At 37.1% G+C, this 20,132-nt stretch overlaps 1 pseudogene; it reads right to left on the bottom strand.

The window, feature by feature from the left end:
• Positions 1-759: 759 nt before the first annotated feature.
• LOC147450467 (uncharacterized) lies at positions 760-3,747 on the bottom strand (annotated as a pseudogene).
• Positions 3,748-20,132: the final 16,385 nt, after the last annotated feature.

Below are 20,132 nucleotides of genomic sequence, written 5' to 3'. Positions count from 1 at the left end.
GAGTGCACATATACACAGAGGATAAAGTATTGATGTGCACATATCTTAGCACGAATAGGTGATTGATCTACGAGGGCAAGTATCCAACAACAATGGAGTTATTCATACCATTAGAATGACCAAGTGGGAAATTTAGAGTGCACATCTATAAAAGAGATAAAGTAGTGGCACCCACCTGTCTTGGAATGGACAAGTGGCCAATCTAGAGAGGACAAGTGTCCAACATTGCAATTATTAATACCTACATATGGTTAAAAGGTGACATGACCAATCTATATTGTACATGTGACAACAACTTGGTGTCCAATGTATAAAGTGCAATTGCACAAAATCTATTATGTTTAAGAAAGCAAGAAGCACATAGTGTGCTTCTTCTAAACCTCCACTGATGGACATCATCCCACTACAGAGATCTTTGTATCGATCCTCATGCCAATGTGTGTTTCTCTTAAAGGCCTCTGATCTGTCCAATACACAAAGTCCTATGGGCACTAGGTTGCAAAGGTGACGCTCCAAGCATGAAGAACCTTCAATATGAAGGTTTACGACATAAATCCTCCAAGGAACATCTGTTGTGTTTACTTGCTCTTTGTGTAGATTGATTGTCCACTCAACATACTTTCTTGCACTCTGTGGAAAGTCAATCTTCTTGATTCCTCCCTTTAATTGTGTCTTGATCCATATATCACAAAGCTCAAGAAACTTCATATACACAACATCATTGATGTTATACATCAAGACAAGATCCTCCCAAGTATTTCACTTTGCATCTTCATTGAGAGAGTTAAACTCCGTAAGCAAGGCATCCTGAATGATACGATCTTGCTTGAGTTGTTTGATTCTTTCAAGCATGTCCATGATGTTTGTGTCCTTTATGCCCTTTGACAACACAATTGTGCCATCTCTTATTTCTGCTTGTAGCTTCTTAACCTCTTCTTCATCCAAACCAGCTAGATACCTAAATAATGTAGCACTTGGTTTCTTATTCTCTTATTCCAATTCTATTATAATATCTTGCCATTCATTAAAGATGACATCATAATAAGTCTCCATGTGATCTTGCTTTGTAATAGAGGATGCTCCAACACATATTCTGGCCATTCTTAACACTAGAATGGTAACAAGACACTTATATGTCCTTGGACACTTTTGTGTGATGTTAAGTGACCATTTTGCTTGAATTATTTGAAGAGTATGAAAATGAATTTTTAGGTGCTATATATCCACAAAGTTGCATTATGAGCTGAAAAAACCTTAGCATTTTTTTTTGAGTATTGATTTCACCATTAACCTTACTCTTGCACAACATTTTTGAACCTAAACAGTGTGAAAAAACGGGTCCTGTTTTTGGCTTTTTTTCAATTTTTGGCAACTATACCACTCTAAACTTCATGTTTGTGAGGTTAAGATGGCTAGAGGTTAGGCCTTCATAGTTAACAACATGTTTTGATGCTTGTAGGGAGAGCAAAGTGTTAAAATTGAAAGTTATGACCAATTTACAAGAATTGCATAATCCTGTTTTTTGGCCAAAATTAGCACTTTTATGATTTTTTTGGTGGCTTTCTTGATATCCAAATTCAATTTTGATGGTGTAAGTGTAATTTATAACATAAAGCTAATATTCCTTGAGTTTTGGGGGACCTAATATGCTATATAGAACAATATATGATGATGGTTGAGTTTTTTGATTTGCTGAAGAATACGATACATTTTAGAGTAGCAAGTATAACTTTCTCAATATTGCTAGTTTCTTAGGCAAATTGTGTGTATTTTGTTAGGTAGTAACCATATCTAATCATAGACTACAAACTTGGCTAGATATTGAGTAGTTTCTATGGGTTTCTAGAGGTCATAATGCTAAACCCAGTTTTTTCATGTTTGTTATATTTAGCACTTTATCATTGCCCCCAAGGTTCCAATTCTAAGAGATCCATTATCCTTTTGAAATTCTCCATGGCTCCTTTTGAATCCAGAGGCCCAAAGGGAACTAAGAAAACATGTATATAGTATCTGTATTGAGCGTGACTGTAGAAACTTTGATGATAGGTCCGCAGAATGGAAAAAATGCAACTTTTTTGTACCTATTTTTTTCCCAAAAAGAAAATAGTGAGGTAAAAGCAACCATATGTTTTGGTCACCAACCCATTGAAGTTAACGAGGCATTTTATCTCATGTCCTACAAAAATCTCCACTCTTATTTATATGCAATCAACCGTAAGAAATTACTATTTTGGGCAAAATGCACTGGTCCATCAACTTTGGAGGCTTGTAGTGACCAAGGGATGAGAAAAATTACAAGTTTCTCATTTTTTCCATATGTAACAGTTATTGAACTATAAGCTCATGAAAGGATTTTTCAAAATAAGTGGATCTACTATGGTTTTGGAAATTTTTCCCAAAGCCCTAAAAGGACACTTTTATGTCATGTTAGGTTACCATTCTAGTGTTAAAAATGCCTACACAAAGAATTTAGAGAAATCAAAAATTGGCTATCAAACTTGCATAGTGTCCTATGTTTCTAGTGAAAAAGATAAATGCTAAGGGATTAGAAATTTATCACTTACATTCCATTTGCTGCGAGATGAAAGTCCCTCCACGACACCAAGTGGTGGCCTTGCAGGACAACCGTTAAATCTCCATTGATCACGTAAGCGCTTCAGTATGACACTATATGGTTGCTTCACATACAAGGCCTTTGCTTGTTCATTTGCAATACCAAATATAGCGATAGCAACATGTGAAGATGGATCTACAACAATATTGCGGGCCTTTGGTTGAGCATACACTGCAATGAGCTCTTGTGATCCACCCCCCTTCATCATTTCTTGAACTCTCAGCATTTTTGCTGCATATATACCTATAGTATTTTAGCTTGACTTCTTCAATCTCTGATGGCCTCATTGGGATTCATGTCCTTTGACCACAATTTTTGACAGGCATCAAATAGGCACATGATAAAGGCCTATTTGCACTTGCAGCAAAGAAAAGCATGCAATTATTTAGCTGCTCCTCATCAAGTTGGCAAGAATTATAATGATTAGGAGCAAGAAAACAATTGGTCACTGGAATTTCATACTCTATATACTTGAATGGAACATATGCTGAATACTTCTCCATGCCTCCAATATCGCTTTTCTTTGCCTTTTGAACCTCTTTCTCTAAACAATCAGGCTCCACAAACCTTAAGTGAGGCTGGTTGCTTGTACCTTCTTGTGAAGCATCTAGATTTGACTCATCCACCGCTTTGGACCCTGCAACAATATGAGCCTTGACCCTCTTTGCTTTTGGATGAGAAGATTTTGGCCTTGGACTCTTGGTGGAAAGCTTCTTATTCTTCACACTCTGGACAATGGAGTCATGAAGAGTGTCTGCAGTCACCTGTGTAGGATCCATGTCTGCATTCCAACCTCTAGAGAACATATTCACCTCTTTATCTTTTACCATGCATTGAGCGAAACATGCCTTTGGAGATACGAAATACTCTATATTCCCTGGAACTTAAATGTTAATGCACTCAATGCTAGGATGTCCTTCAACGGTTGATACACCTACTGCAACTACTTGGCCTAGATCCTCAAATACATTGTTATCTTATTCTGAGGCAAGAAACAAATGTACTTTATGATATTGAGCACCTTGTACTCCATAAATATCGAGGAACCATGGACGAGGCTCATTGGTAGCAAGGTCAATGCTGAGTGGAATGGTAGTTACTTTTCTCTTATTTGAGGTTCTCACTTGAGACATTTCTACCCTGAAAAACATGTCATAATTACGTACTTAATCTAATTTGAGGAAAGAACATACAAGCACACTTTTATAGGGAAAGAAAGATAGAAAATATAGAAAAAATGAGTTTGGATTGGACAAGTGGTCAATCTAGGTGCAGATATACCTATGTAAGAACATACACATGTGTATGAAATAAAATACAAGCATCCTTTTCTTGGGAAAGAAATATAGAAGATATAGAGAAAATGAGTCTGGATTGGACAGGTGGTCAATCTCTGTGGAGATATGCACATACAACAACATACGGCCATCACTTGACCTAGAATGGATAGGTGGTCAATGTAGACAACACATCTGACTATAAAGATAAAAAATGAACCTAGATTGGACATGTGGTCAATCTATATATATATATATATATATATACACATGTAATATAATACGACCATCACTTGACCTAGAATGGACAGGTGGTCAATCTAGACAACACATGTTCCTATTAAAGAACATGGTTATGCATGTATTTCCTAGAAAAAAGCACATTCACATATGACCATCACTTGAGCTAGAATGGACAAATGGCCAATCTAAAGTGCATATATGCTTAACAAAGTACATTTCACCATAACCAAGTGTGGAATGGATAGATGACTAAGATATTCAATACACGTGAATATGAAGAACATACAAACACACTTTTCTAGGAAAAGAAAGAAAGAAAATATAGGAAAAATGAGTCTAGATTGGACAAGTGGTCAATCTAGGTGTAGATATACTTATGTAAGAACATACACGTGTATGAAATAACATACAAGCATGGTTTGCTTAAGAAAGAAAGATAGAAGATATAGAAAAAGTGAGTCTGGATTGGACAGGTGGTCAATCTCTGTAGAGAAATACACATACAACAACATAGGACCATCACTTGACCTAGAATGGATAGGTGGTCAATCTAGACAGCATATCTAACTATAAAGATAAAAAATGAACCTAGATTGGACATGTGGTCAATCTATGTGTATATATACACAATCTATATGTTGTTACATGTGTATATATACACATGTAACAACATATGACCATCACTTGACCTAGAATGGACAGGTGGTCAATCTAGACAACACATATCATCCAACCTTCATGAGTCTATTCAACTAGACTCTAGAGGATATATTGTTCTTAGGCCAAGATGTCTTGAGTTTCTATAGTTTATATTACAAAGATTCAATGTGGGAATTTGGTCAACAGCTAAACTAGCTAATGTTCTCCAAATTGTAAGGACATTGACAAATAGGGTAGAGACAATATTACCATTCTTTGCAGTGTGGGGTCAAGAATCTTGCTTTGTTCTTGAGAACCTATATCGATCGGACAATCCAAATGTGCAAGCAATGTTTAAGCCACTAGCCAAAATGTCCTTTCAGTTTGAATGTGATCCTCAACAAACAATTCTTATTGATGACTCCTCATACAAGGGTTGTGTTTCACCAGCAAACAAGTGCATATTCTCAATGATGTTTGATGAGAAAAAGAACATGGACAATGTTCTCATGGGTGAGCTACTTCCTTATTTATTAAAGCTTGATGAAGCCAGGGATGTTCGTGCAGCTATTGAATGCGACTTGTATGGACAACCCCCAGTTTCCAATGATAGCAAGTATTATGCTGTCATTGCATATTAGAGAGAACCTAATGCAAAATGGTCAATGCAAGAAGTTTAAATAGGTAGGTTGCCAATAGATAATGCTATTGACATACAAGAGGGATAAAAAAACTCAAGTAGCTACAAGCAATAAATAGAAAGGAAGAAGATAGGAGAGATATTGTCAAAAGAGGCCTCAACTATTAACACCATGAAGGGGCCTCAATTGATTTCATTAGCAAGGAAACTAGGTTGCACAATTGCACCCTTGAAGGCTGTATCTGCAAGATCCTTTATCAAGAAGTTGTTATTTTAGCACAATTTTCTGAAACTTGATAAGGGACTCTTAGGTAATGCTCAATCCTAGCCATACTCTTAATTTACACTAGAAGTTATATAGTGTAAACATTATGATTGAAAATTGATTGTGTTTATTCTTGCAGATTTCCTTTAGGGAGTATGCTAGAAGATTTGAAGCATGATCTGTAGAGACTTGCAGCAGATTGGATACTTTAATGTGATTGTAGACATGTATTAAGAACACAATTTCATATTCCCAAGAATATTTTGTATTAACACGTCGTTTTGCTTTGTTGGGTTTTCCAATATCACTTGTTATAATATGTAACTTGGGTTATTCTATAATTAGTTGTAGAAACTTTGTTCACTGTAGAAATCCACGTACTAAATTTTAATCAAGAAGGAGGCCTAGGACATTAAGAAATCACAAATGGAGTTTGATAATTTTCATAGTTTCTCACAATAGATTTCTCTAGACTATGAAGGTCAATATTTTTAATCTAGAATGACCAAGTGGTTGATCCAACAAGACCAAGTTGCCAATTTCAAATTTATAAGTGGTTTTATTGAGAGAGGCTGCATGGTTTTCTTGGAATTTTATGCAAAATATTTCTTTGAAAGGTTTAAAATACTAAGTGGTAGATAGATAATGGTGAAGTAACGTCAAAATAAGTTCAACATGCAATGACCAAGCTCATGAAGAGATTCAGTTTTTGATAAATTTAGCAAAGTATCATGTCTAAAATAGAAAATTCGTCAATATGCATACGTTAGATTAGCCTTCTATCCATTCTAGGCTAGATGAATAAAAAAGTGGTCAATTCTAGGTCAAGTGATGGTCATATGTGCATTTTCTCAATACACGCATTAACAATATTCTTTAATAGGCACATGTGTTGTTTAGATTGACCACCTATCCCTTCTAGGTCAACTGATGGTTGTATGTTGTTACATGTGTATATCTACACATAGATTTACCACATGATCAATCCAAGTTCATTTTTTCTATATTTTCTATCTTTCTTTCCCAAAAAAGGCATGCTTGTACGTTCTTTCATATTCATGTGTTTTGTGTATCTTAGTCATTTGTCCCTACGAGGCTAGGTTATGGTGGGATGTACTTTGTTATGTATATGTGCTATTCAAATTGGCCACCTACCTATTCTAGGTCTGGTGATGGTCATATATGAATGTGATTTTTTCTAATAATGACATGCATAACCATGTTCTTTAATAGTCACATGTGTTATCTAGATTGACCACCTGTCCATTTTAGGTCAAATGCAGATGGTCATTTTTTGTTACATGTGTATATCTACACATAGATTGACCACATGTCCAATCGAGGTTCATTTTTTTTACATTGTCTATCTTTCTTTCCCAAGAAAAGCAGGCTTGTATGTTTTTTCATATTCATGTGTATTGTGTATCTTAGCCATTTGTCCCTTCCAGGCTAGGCTATGGTGGGATGTACTTTGTTATGTATATGTGCTATTGAGATTGGCCACATGTCCATTCTAGGTCAGGTGACGGTCATATGTGAATGTGCTCTTTTCTTAGAGTGACATGCATAACAATGTTCTTTAATAGTCACATGTGTTATCAACATTGACCACCCATCCATTCTAGGTCAGGTGATGGTTGTATGTTGTTACATGTGCATATCTATACATACATTGTCTACTTGTCCAATCCATGATCATTTCTCCTATATTTTCTATTTTTTGTTCCCAAGAAAAGCATGCTTGTATGTTATTTCATATTCACATGTATTGTGTATTATAGCCATCTCTCCATTCCACGCTATAGCTTATGGTGGGATGTACTTTGTTATGCATCGATGCACTTGAGATTGACCACATGTCCATTCTAGGTCAGGTGATGGTCATATGTGAATGCGCTCTTTTCTAAGAAATACATGCATAACCATGTTCTTTAAGAGTTACATATGTTGTCTAGATTGACCACCTGTCCATTTTAGATCAAGTGATGGTCGTATGTTGTTACATGTACATATCTACACATAGATTGATCACCCATCCAATCCACACTCATTTTTTCTATTATTTCTATCGTTCTTTCCCAAGAAAATCATGCTTTTATGTTATTTCAGATTCATGTGTATTGTGTATCGTAGCCAAAAACTAACCTAGAATGGACAGGTGGCCAATCTAGATTGCAAACCATACAAGGATTCAACTATTGGAGAATGTAAAACTTATCATTATCTTCTTTATTGGATGCATGTGTAATCTATATTAGTAATTTATTTATTCTAGGCTAGATTAAATACAAATATGTTCTTTCTTGCTTATGTGTGCATTTACACTAGAAACTATACAGTCTTGGCTAATTTTCCATGTTTCCAATGCAGACTCAAAACCAAAAAGTATATCTTTATTGGGATGGAGATCTTCTTCAATCCATGAGGACTCATGTACTTCTAAGGGACCTTCAAAAGAATATTTTTCATCCTTTAGTCAGATGCCACTTATGCTCAAGAAACGAAGAAGATTCCTTTTCTTGGACATTGAAGGACTACTACTTAAATCGATTGAAATTCCACATGGTGATGTTGTTCCATCATGGACTGGCCACATGCGCCTCATAAAAGAAAACTAAATTTGTTTTGCTATACGCCCTGATGTAGATGTCTTTTTAGACTTTAGCTTTCAGTACTTTGAGGTTTGGATCTGGAGTTGTTACAACCTTAAAAAAGCTCATCATATCATTCAAACATGTTTTCCTAGCCATCATAGCCAATTTATGATGCTCTTGATTAACAAGAATTGCCAAAATCCAAATATTATGTTGGGGTATAAAAGAGTGTACCACAAGAATTTGTCATTGGTATGGGATATGTTTCTTGATTTACATGCAGGGAATACTTTGATTTTTGATGATAGCCCATATAGAGTTATGTGGAATATGCAAGGCACATACCTTATCTGTCCAAAAATGTGGAGACAGTCACCGCTAGAACTTCAAAGCTTCTTGGAGACAACCATGATACCTTGGTTGCTAGGGTGGTTACATGCTCCAGAACGAAGGGATTGTACATGCAACACAATTTTCAAAATGTTTGAAGATCCTGAGACAAACTATGTCACAAATGTGTACTTATCAAGAAGGAAAAGTTTGGATTGATTCAATGATAGTGCATCAAACTTTGTGGATGGAAAGGAGACTTGTAATCCTTTTTGGCTATTGCAAGACATTGTAGAATATTTTGATAATCAATTTAGTGGTCATTTTAAGATTTTTTTTGGTGAATGAAGTGCTATGTAGAGTGCACCCTATTTTAAGGGGACTCAAAGATTTAACAAACTAATTTTTCTATAGAAAAGTTATATTCTTACTATAGCATGTTTTTAAGTTCTTTATATAATAGTAACATTGCAACTCAAAAGTATGATATAATGAAGGACATCCTTCTCTAATCAAGTGTTGTTTCTTAAGTAAGTTTATCACATGGTTAAGAAACATCTCTAAAGTAAGATTTGTTGAACGCAATGTTTGGAAAATGTCTCATATGGTAATAATCCTAGATAATTTTAGAATAATTTTCATGATAACAAGAAAAGTATTTGAGATGACTAACTCATGTGTACTCTAGATTGTTAGCCATGCTTTTAGCACTATATAAGAATTAAAATCTATAATGATTTGTTTAGTTTATCATTTAGTTGTTATGAGGAATAAAAATATTATGGATGTGAAAAGGGCATTTGATGTGATTAACTTGTCCAAGTGTAATGGTTTCAAGAGAATTAGTTTTAAGCCAAGCTATGTCTAGAATGGCCAAGTGGTGGATCTACTTCACATTCCATTGAAAGTCTTGATTACTAACATGTGTGTGGATTGTCACAATCAATTTAAGCATGTACATATGAGCCACGGCATGGCGGCAGCAAGCAAGGAGTAGTGTAAGCCTTGAGGCGGACATAGCGGCCACATGGAAGCTCCAATGAGTACGACCAAGAAACGAGATCTGCTCAGCTCGGCAATGCGACCACATTTGGGGCCATTTCTGTCGTGTTCTGTGCGCCTTGACATCCGCCATGCCACATCATCAGGAGGGTGTTTTCGTGCTCCCTAGCAACGACAGTGCCGTCGTTGTTGCTAAGGGAGGGGGAAACCTTAACATAGGGGTTCTTTGTAGGGCATGCAAGGGGAGGAAAAGAGGACGTGAAGAGGGGATAACGTAAGAAGGGTGTGGGATTTGTGACGGTGGAAGAGGAGGGAAGACCAAGGGAGCTCGGAAGGTGAAGAAGGGAAATCTCTCTCTCGGCTTTTCCTCGGCCTAGCAAAGCAAGGAGATCGTGAGCTCGAAGAGGTAACGAGAGGGCATGACGAGAAGAAGATGGGTTGTTTTAGGGTGATGAGAAGGAAAAGCTCTTTCTCTCGCTCTCGTCATCGGCTAGCAAAGGAATCAAAGCTCTCTCAAGCTTTCTCTCGCTCTCGTCCTTGGCAAGCAAAGGAATCTCTCTCTCTCGTGCTTGAGAAGTAAGACTCTCGGAGAGGTGAGGTGAAGCAAAGCAAGAAAAGGGAGGATCTCTTTCTCTCGTCCTCGGATCAAAGCGAATAAAAGGAAATCTCTCTCGACCCTGGTGAAGCAATTTGACTCTCCCTTATTCCTTAAGGAGAAAGTAAGCTCACTCCATCGAGCTCGGTAATACAAATCTCCAAGGGCATAGTACAAATCATCAAGGGCATACAGATCCTGAAGGGAATCAGAGCAAGTGGATTAGAGGGGAATCAAAATTTATAAGCGGCAATTAAGGTAGTGCAAAGCAAATAGAGCAGGAAACATGAAAATTGAGGTAGTGAACCAAACTGAATCTTGTAGAATCCACAGGGCAGTTAAAGTAGTTAAATTGGCAGAAGAGAATTTTCATTACCGTCAGTAGCTAGAGATTGAATAAACATTTTGTTAAGTCTTGGTGTCATTAACAGCCCATTATTAATCCTATAAAATGGGAGCTTAAACTCCTAATTAGGAGATGATCCAAGTGACGGCGTTGTTAACAGCCCTCCTTGGCTAAGGATTAATTTGTACTCAAAGCATTATTCAATTAATTGATGGTTACAGTGATTGCCAAATCTGTTAGTGTCTCTTGTTCTCTCTCTTTCACACCTCTCACAGCTAGAGGCCCGACGCCTTCCCGGCTCATGTTTAGAATACATACCCCCCGACAACGGTCTCCATTTCAAGCAGAGATCCTTAAACCAATTAAAGCATCTTTAAAAAATATGGAATTGTTGACTTATCATCAAAACCGTTTGCACTTCTCTAGAATTATCTGCATCATGTGCTCTAAATTTTCCATCTATACCTCCCACCCGGCTCGTTTCACGTCAGGTTTACCAAAGATGTCGGAGGATATGGGTTCGAAACGTGAGCCGGGTAGGGGCCAGGACTCTGCCTGTGAGAGGTGCAGTGAAAGAGAGAGAACGAGAAAAATAGATGCAAATGGCTCTAGCAATCATCGTAATCTGCAATTAATCCATTCAAGCTTTGAGTACATTTTGATCAATAGCCAAGGTGAGCTGTTAGCAACATCAACACTTGGAATAACTAACAAATAGGAGTTTAATCTCCCTTTACATGATTACGCGGGCCATTAACGGCTCAAAAATTGATAAACATGACAAACAAGCTTGAGCTAATGATTATGATGAAGAACTCCTCTATGTTGGCCTTTGTGCTTTCCTCTTGCTTATGATCCACGAGAGAGAGTCACTTCCTGCTAGCTCATCTACAAAAGAGAGAGAGAAACTCCTTGCTTGCCCTGCGTTGAGCTTCCCTCTTGCTTCCTTAGGTCGAATCCCTTTCTCATGCACAAGAGAGAGAGAGATCTTTCTTCAATGCTTTTTCTCTTGCTTATACCTAGTTTTGAGAGCGTTAGAGAGATGCTCCTTAATTCGAGAACCAAGAGAGAGATGCTCGTTAATTCGAGAACCGAGAGCGCAACACAAAATCTTCCTTGCATTCATGTCCTCTCCTTACTCTACGCAATGGTCTTCCTTTTTACTCATTGCCCTCATTCGTTCATGCCCTCCTTCACTATAAGGGAGAGAGAGAGAGAGAGAGAGAGAGAGAGAGAGAGAGAGAGAGAGAGAGAGAGAGAGAGAGAGAGAGAGAGAGACTCGCTTGAGAGAGCTGGCAAGCCCCTCTTGCTCCGTTCCTACCGTTCTTCCCCTACGCAATTCCCCTCCTTGATGCTCGTTGATGCCCCAAAAAACTTCCCTATTTTTGGCTTTAAAAAGAAAAATTCCCTCTAATGCTTGTCACGGCGGCATGACACCCCGCCTATGACGTGGTAGGGTCAGGGTCAGACCAACACCAAATACTTCAAGCACTGCAGTTCTAGATCATAAACTCTCATATGTAATCACGTCAAGCATACTCTTTTTTAGCATCATTAAGGAATTGGTTAGCCCTTTTAAGCCACATCTGACATACATTAATCATTAAACTTGACTTGTTAACAATCCCTGATTACTTCTCAATAAATGTGTAGGCTTCAAAGAATCTTAGCTTGCATTTCTTTGCTCTTTTTTCCATCATGGAAGCGGAGTTGCATGACAATGCAGGTCATACTCTCTATCACATTTGTAGCTTGCTCTTGTTCATAAATAAGATTGATAGTTTGGGTGCAATTATCTACCATGGATACAACTCTTCTCTCCAAAATTGACTTGGAAAATTGGCTCGATGTCTTGTCTAAGTTGAATTTCATCATTAGAGGTTGTGGTTGTTATTTGATGCTTGTTGTGTTGAGAGTTTGTTGATTTGTTGCCTAAGCATTATTTGTAAGAGGGTGGTATGGTGAGAGGTCTCCCGTAACCCTACCGCAATTAGTGCATCTAGTGTGTAAGACTGGGATCTTAGTTTCTCAAGTTGATTTGTGCTATCTATCTAACTCTCACACAATTTCTTAAGGCTATAAATGTCTATGTTTGGTGTGTATGGTTATTTTGTGTCCCCTTCCCTTGGTGCAATTGGTTGTAAGGAGAGTTCACTTGCATCCTAGTTCACATCTACAACTAGGTGGTGCCCCTTTTCTTGTCTAGGTCTAGATGTGGGTTTGTTTTTTTTGTGGTTGTTTGTGTTTTTCCTAGTCCTATTTAAGTAGCATGGGAGCCTTGAGAAGTAATTAGAGGTTGCGTCTCTTGTTGCCCGCCTCGGATCGCTACTATTCTTCCTCCACTACCATGGTAGAAAATTAAATTCCATATATAGTTTAAATAGTACTTAGTCTTGCTCATCCACCAATCCCTCTTGATCATATACTAGGTTGGTATTGCATCCTTTCCTTGTAGTGATGATTGTTGATTTAGTATAGGTTGTGGTCTTTCCATGGCCATGGGTAAGTTTTTCACTTGTGCAATGTTAGGAGGGTACCTATACATCGGTTCTCCATGTGGTCTCATCGGCAAAGTATTGCACATTGAAATCATATTTTGGTCAGTAATAGCACTTGTGGATCTTATGGTTAGTCCATTTACCCTCTATAGAACTTTTTGTGGTTTCATTGGTCCCACTGGCTAACCTTGTAGTGTTCCTTGTCTTGGTCCCATTGCTGGTAGTTATTGGATATTATTCATCATCTCATTCATTCACTTGAGAATATCTTCTATAGCAATTAGAGGAGCAGCAACAGATGGTCCTACTTAAGATGGTATTGTTGATGTAGTTTTCTTTCTTTGAGTATCCTTTACAATACTCTCTTTATTGAAGATGTCACAATTATCTTCTAGCCTCAATTGCATCAAGAACGCATACTTCCAGGGTTATATGTTTCATGTTGTAGAGCATAACATGCAGCAGTTCTTTGTTATGCAAACCCCCAAGAAATAACAAAACTTGCCATTCCTCAGCTCAAATTAATAATTGGAGCATCTAGCAATATTTTTTATTATTATACTTGCACGATCTCTCATAGACTCACCATGTTTTTGTTTAAAGTTATAGATTTGGGCTATTGTATTGTGATTAATCTTAATTTTTGAACAAGTTTCCACAAATGTTTTTGCCAACATTGTTAAATCCATGATTGTTCTTGGGTTTATGTTATAAAACCAATAAGTCAATGTCTTACCCTCCAGAGTCATTTTGAATCCTTCAAAATGTGTATATATGGAAGTCAAGAATCCTTTCTTCTTGAAGTTAACTAAGTGTTCATATGTATCTCTATATCCATTGTATTTTTTAACCCATTTTTGAAAATTTGCTAGTCTGACTCTTCTATTTGGCTCAACACTTGCTCTACTAGCTAATGGTCACAACAACAAGCCCCTTGGAAAAGTTTCACAAAGTTTGGAATCAAGTGTTTAGCTCTCTTTTTGCTATTGCAAACGGACTTCAAAGAAAATTGGACATAATTTTTACTCTCTTGCTCCAAATGATACAAAACTAAAAATATGCGCTTATTTCCCAATTTTGTAACCGTGGTATACTCTATTGGTCACAATGTTACAATTTAAGGTTAAAGAAAATAATTGCGATCATTTTTATGAGGCCTAGGTTTGAAAAATTCTCAACTTTTGATCTCATACACCGCTAATGCACTTCGTTTCAAGTTCTTTTCTAAAAGTTCTACTAGAATTAGATTAATTTTGTTGTACTTATAAATTTTTTCGTAGCCAAATTAGATCATTTTTGTTGTACTTACCAATTTCACTAATCTGCTGTATGCGACCATCTGCACATGATGATATTGCCAAAATATATTCTTTTTCAAAGACACGCATAATACTTTTCTTTTGTTCTGGCGTCATTTTTGTACTGGACAATAAAAAACAACATATCAAACAAAAATTCATGGTTGCACACTGCACTAACACTCTCACACAAATTCAAGCAAACTCTCAACCATGACTTGAAGACTTTAAGAAATGTGCATAGAAATATAGAGTGTGCTTTAATCAATCTTCACCTTAAACTGCAATCTATTACACGTGTAGAATGCACAGCAAACAAGTGGTTTATAAGAAGTTTATCCAGATGAAACAATGCATGTTAACAATCTGGAACATTTCAGCACAGAGTGAATTTTTACCTTATATTTTTCACAGTGCGCAAACACTAGTTCAAACAAAGCACACACTGAGACTTCAAAAAATTCAGCAAGATTATATTTATTCAGGCTGATAATAATTTTGACTTTAAATGGTATGTTTGCTCGTGTAAAATACAATAAATATGTCATTCCTAATAAAATTGTCCAGATCTAACAGAACATGTTAAAAATCTAAAACAATATATTGTCAATTTTATTTTAGCTCATTTAAAACATTGGAAGTATACAAATCGGGCTAGAAAATTGCAAAGAATGTCTTGCTCTTTAAAAAGATAGAAATTAATATTTGACATGCAAATTGTTCTCACACACTTTTTTACATAGAATTAATGTAAATGTAGTATTTAAAATAGAGATGATGATTGATGCTCTTTAAAAAGATACATTGTTTAAAAAACATGTAAATTGTGTGCAATTTTTTTTTTACAAAGAATTTATGTAATTATAGCCATAAAAATAGCGATGATGCTTGGGGTACTTTAAAAAGATAAAAGTGAATATTTAAGATGCAAATTGTGATGATTGATGAATAAACATATTGATGAATGAGGATTATTTAACATTTAAAATAGCAATGATTGATGATTGATGAATGATGAATATTTAACGTTTAAAATAGCGATGAATGATTGATGATTGATGAATATGTAACATGCAAATTGTGATGATTGATGAATATTTAGCATTTAAAATAGCGATGAATGATGAATTAAGAATTCTTTTGAATATGATTAGCTAGTATATAATTTCATAAGATCATTTAAAAACAAAAAAATCAAACAATTCAAACATTTGTATATGAAATACTCTTCACAGCCGCGTTACCGACCAAGTATTTCATATACTTAATTCTTAAAAAATTAGCTGCACATGCATATAAAAATTATATGACGTTCATACGGCCGGGTTAACGACTTGAATGCCACATTTATGAAAAAACATATACTTCTAACAAACGACACTCAATTAACCATGTTATCGATCGAGTGCCACTTGAATCTAAGGAAAAATAATGGCTTGCATGCGAGCATCATATAGCCGCGTTACCGATCGATGCCCATATTTTTTTGTGGAAAGGGGAAGGGAGGTTGACTTACAATAAGGATACTAGATTCGTTGCATTATCGATGTAGTACCCAGACAGTAAGCCAATACTTATCACAAGCACACCATCTTCCCTGTGTCGCTGAGGTGATGCCCCCGTGGTAAGCATTGTTCCGTAGAACAACTTACACACACACTCCCATTGTGTGGTAAGGTACCTTATGACTGTCGTGCAATATGACAAAAGGCACACTACCACACAACGTATACACACACACAACACTAAACCTGGGTCGGGTGGTCAGGTACTCTACTATTGTCGTGCAGAATTGTGACGTAGAGCACGCTCCCACACGACCCCCTCTCTCCCTCTCCTCTCTCCTCTTGAAATACGTGCAAAGGAGGTCTCTCTCTCTCTCTCTCTCTCTCTCTCTCTCTCTCTCTCTCTCTCTCTCTCTCTCTCTCTCTCTCTCTCTCTCTCAAGATAAAGAATAAGGCCCAACGGGCCCGATCTAGGCCCTATATATATAATTCTGCGAGCCCGCCGGGCTTTTCAGTTTCAGAGGCGGGCTTGCAGGGAAAATATAAAACCCCGACGGGATTTTAGTGGGTTTCCAGGTCGCCCTTGATCGGATTGTTTGTGATCATGTTAAGTGTAATCATGTAAATGTGCCAATAAGACCTTGTGATCACACAAAGTTTTTGGTAATTACGTAAATATTAAATCCCTGCTTCAGAATAAGCAAACTTGCACTTAATCGTGATAAATTTGCACCTTTGTAGATTTTCTCAAATGGTTTCTCTATAAGAAAACTTTTATTATTACATGTTTCACTTTCTTCGTACCAATCATTAATAAACTCATTCATTCCATCATCATCATCATTGAAAACATCATTCTCTTTGTCAAAATGCAAACCATATAGTTTCTTTAATCTCTCATAGCTCCAAACACTCTTATAAACGAGTTTCATGCACTTAATTGACATACGTGAGATGCCATGAGAAGGTCATTTTCAACAACATACTCTGGAACTTATCACATAGACACAAGAATAAGCATTTCATATAAAAAAATCAAATTTAATATTTTGTAAGACATACTTAGCATTTAAGAATAAACAAATTGATTAAGCAAAAAACTAAATAACATCGTATATAGACATGTAAATTTCAGAAATTTGATACATATGGACGATTCTTACCCAAAAATCATTTTCTACGTTGAAGCACACAAACTAGACATTTCAATATAAAGACCGAGACTAGATGATGTCCAAAGTATACGACACCCATAGATATGTATGTAAAGTGGACCGAAGGGTCCATTATTGTTCTAGAGTTGGAGATTGCAAGCGTCGGCGATGATGATCAATCTCGAGGACAACCCTCTCTAGCTCCCTCTATCTCTGTATGGTTTTCTTTGGAGTATTGGAATAATTTGAAGATCACTCATATTCATGATCATATGCATATAGTAAAAAATGTAGGCCACTCTTTGTGGAAACATCGTATTGGTTTAAAAGACACAGAAGTAGCTCATATCAAAAAAAGACATCGGTAACTTTCTCTACCAAACAAATGATCTCAATTCATTTTCTTTTCTTTTGTGGTATTGAACTTGTATCAATCTCCTTAGATGTGATCCATGTATTAAAAAATAGAAGAACAATGTGTGAAATGTTTATTAAAAGTACATATACAAACACCCGCAAGCTATACATATACCTTGCTAGCTTTCCTAAATGATAGATAATATCTTTCGGTAAGCAACCATCAATAACAAGGGGGAGAACATGCTACATGTATCAATTTATAGTCAAATTAGTATCTCTTGGTTGGAGGAAGGAGTTGTTACGATTAAAAAAATATTGGGTTACCTTGTTAAAATTATGCCAATTATGTGTCTTCAAGTTTGAAAGAATCATGTCATCCATAGTGACTGTATTCTTCAATGAGGCACCATATCCCGTGAATGTGCGGATAGATTGTATTCTTTAATTAATCATGTCAATATTTTTGGAGGTAAGAACAGGTGCATACTCTTTTAATGCATCTCTTCATCAGCATAGTCCACACAATCATTCATCTCGTGGATGAGATAGAGGTTGTAGGTGTTGTTAGCACTCATTGGATGTTTTGGGTTCAAAGACTTCTAGGATTTTTAAAGGGGCTTGCTCGCCAAAGAGCATGACTAGAGGGTTTAATGGCTGAGGGATGGGTGCTTAGAGAGTGCATGTATTTACTTTGAGAGTACCTTGAGCATGTTGATATAGCTGCTCCTTGGAGATGGACAAAACAAGAGTCTCCTACATTGTCAAATGAGGTGGTATGTGGCAAGGGCATTCCTCGTAAGCTCATAGTTGTAGAACGCTTAAACATATCCACATCTGTTATTTACAACTCACAATGTATAGAAAGATTTGTCAAAGAGTACCAGGAAGTTTGCAACCCACAAAGAAGGGGAAGAGCTGGAAAATCTACCAAGACTGAACCTCCATCCATTCTTTCATGGTTATCTAAACATATCAAAGATGAAATTCTGGAGGGAGAAGACATCACTAGTGAGCAGCGAGAGATTATATTTGGTTGTGATAGAGAAGTAGTAATTCTTCCTTGAATGTATCTTTAAAAAGCTATTTTCATTTCTCTATGAATGTATATTATGAAGTTGTTGAATTTCTAATATTCTTACTTGGAGTTTATGTACTCGGCTCTTTACTTTTAGGTATTAGTCTACACAACACAATGCAAGACTCAATGTAACTCTACCAACTCAAATGGGGACTGTTGTCGTAGTAACTCTTTGTAATGAAGCACCTCTAGGGGTGATTTGATGCACCTTTGAATCCGTCTCAATGTGAGCTTGCCAATGGCCAATAATGGGCTGAAATGTGCAATCGATGTGAGAGGAATAAAGGGCTGAAAATGCAGATCTCAATCTTGTTGTATGATGGATGATGTGATGAAACAACTGCTTTTGTTTCTTTTTCAGGAATCAATGGAGCACTTGATGCATGTTGGCAAAGGAAATGACCAAGGAGAAGCTCAATGGGATTCCTACGAACCGGATAGCGACAAGAGAGTCCCTGACACAGTTTCCAAGCCGTTCCGTTGTGAGGGAATGGATTGAAATTTGCAAACGCTGGCTGATTTGCTGCAATGGGCTGAAAATTGGAGATTTGAGGACAAAATGTTGTGCCTCGTGTTGCCACAAGATAGCGCTAGGGCAGACAAATGCCCCTACCACCTTCAATTGAATGATGGAGCATACTTTTAAAAAACATCCAAATTTTGTTGGCGCTTTCTTTGATGACTTGATTATATTCTCCAAGAATGAAGATGAACATCGAGCCATGTAGCTTTGGTATTTGAGGAGTTCGGCAACCATAAATTGGTTATAAACAGAAAGAAGAGTGATATTTTCCTGAAACAAATCACTATCTTGAACATATCATTTCAGCTTGGGAGCAGTACTAGAGCAGGATGCACATGTAATGACCTACGAGAGTTGGCGCCTAGAGGTTGAGGAACGGCCAGGTAATGTCTGAGAAGGAATTACTTGATGTATTAGATGCTGCCATTGCTTGGAAGCACTACCTCACTAAAGTTGAGTTTGTGGTTGACACTGATAATCAGAGCCTTCGTTACTTTATGGACTAAACCAAATATCTGAGAAGTGATGGGCCGCTTTTGTATCCCTCTTTCACTTTCACATCAACTCATTTGAAGGCAAAAATAACAAGGTAGCAGACGCTCTTTTATGACAACCATAGGCTTCTTCCGTCACTATTGCTACCCACCCAAAGGGAAGCAAGTAACCATAGAGTTTTTGGCACAATTTAGCCCAACATTTTTCCTCTGATTAGCTAGTATTTTGCTCCAGCTAGCTAGCCTTGGGATCACCATTGCAGATCAGCCCAAGCGCTAGCAATTGGTAGCACATTGGCCTAGTGTTTTTGTTTAAAATCAGCCCGTGCTCTCAACCATAGCAGATTAACCAGCATTTTTAGATTTCATCACATACTAAGCCATTTGTAGTAGGTTGACCAGCATTTTTGGATCTCAGTCCACTGTCCCTCGTCGGATCGGTTGTGCACGCAATTGTCCCATTATGCTCCAATACTTTGGCAGCCTATTCAGCTTCTGCTCGACCATTTTCCTTACCGACATTGAGTGCTCCATTGCTGACCAGGCAACGTGGAGATTTGTGTTTTCAGCTCTTTATTCCTCTCACATCGCGTGTGCATTTGATCCCATTGGAGGCCATTGACAGCCCACATCAAGATGGATTCAAAGATGCATCAAATCAATGTCGAAGGTGCTTC

This window comes from Adiantum capillus-veneris, chromosome 9 (genome assembly GCF_014529385.1).
Source record: "Adiantum capillus-veneris isolate H3 chromosome 9, ASM1452938v2, whole genome shotgun sequence".
NCBI lineage: Eukaryota > Viridiplantae > Streptophyta > Polypodiopsida > Polypodiales > Pteridaceae > Adiantum > Adiantum capillus-veneris.
The sequence above is the reverse complement of the archived record's forward strand: the minus strand, read 5'-3'. Positions and strand labels throughout refer to the sequence as shown.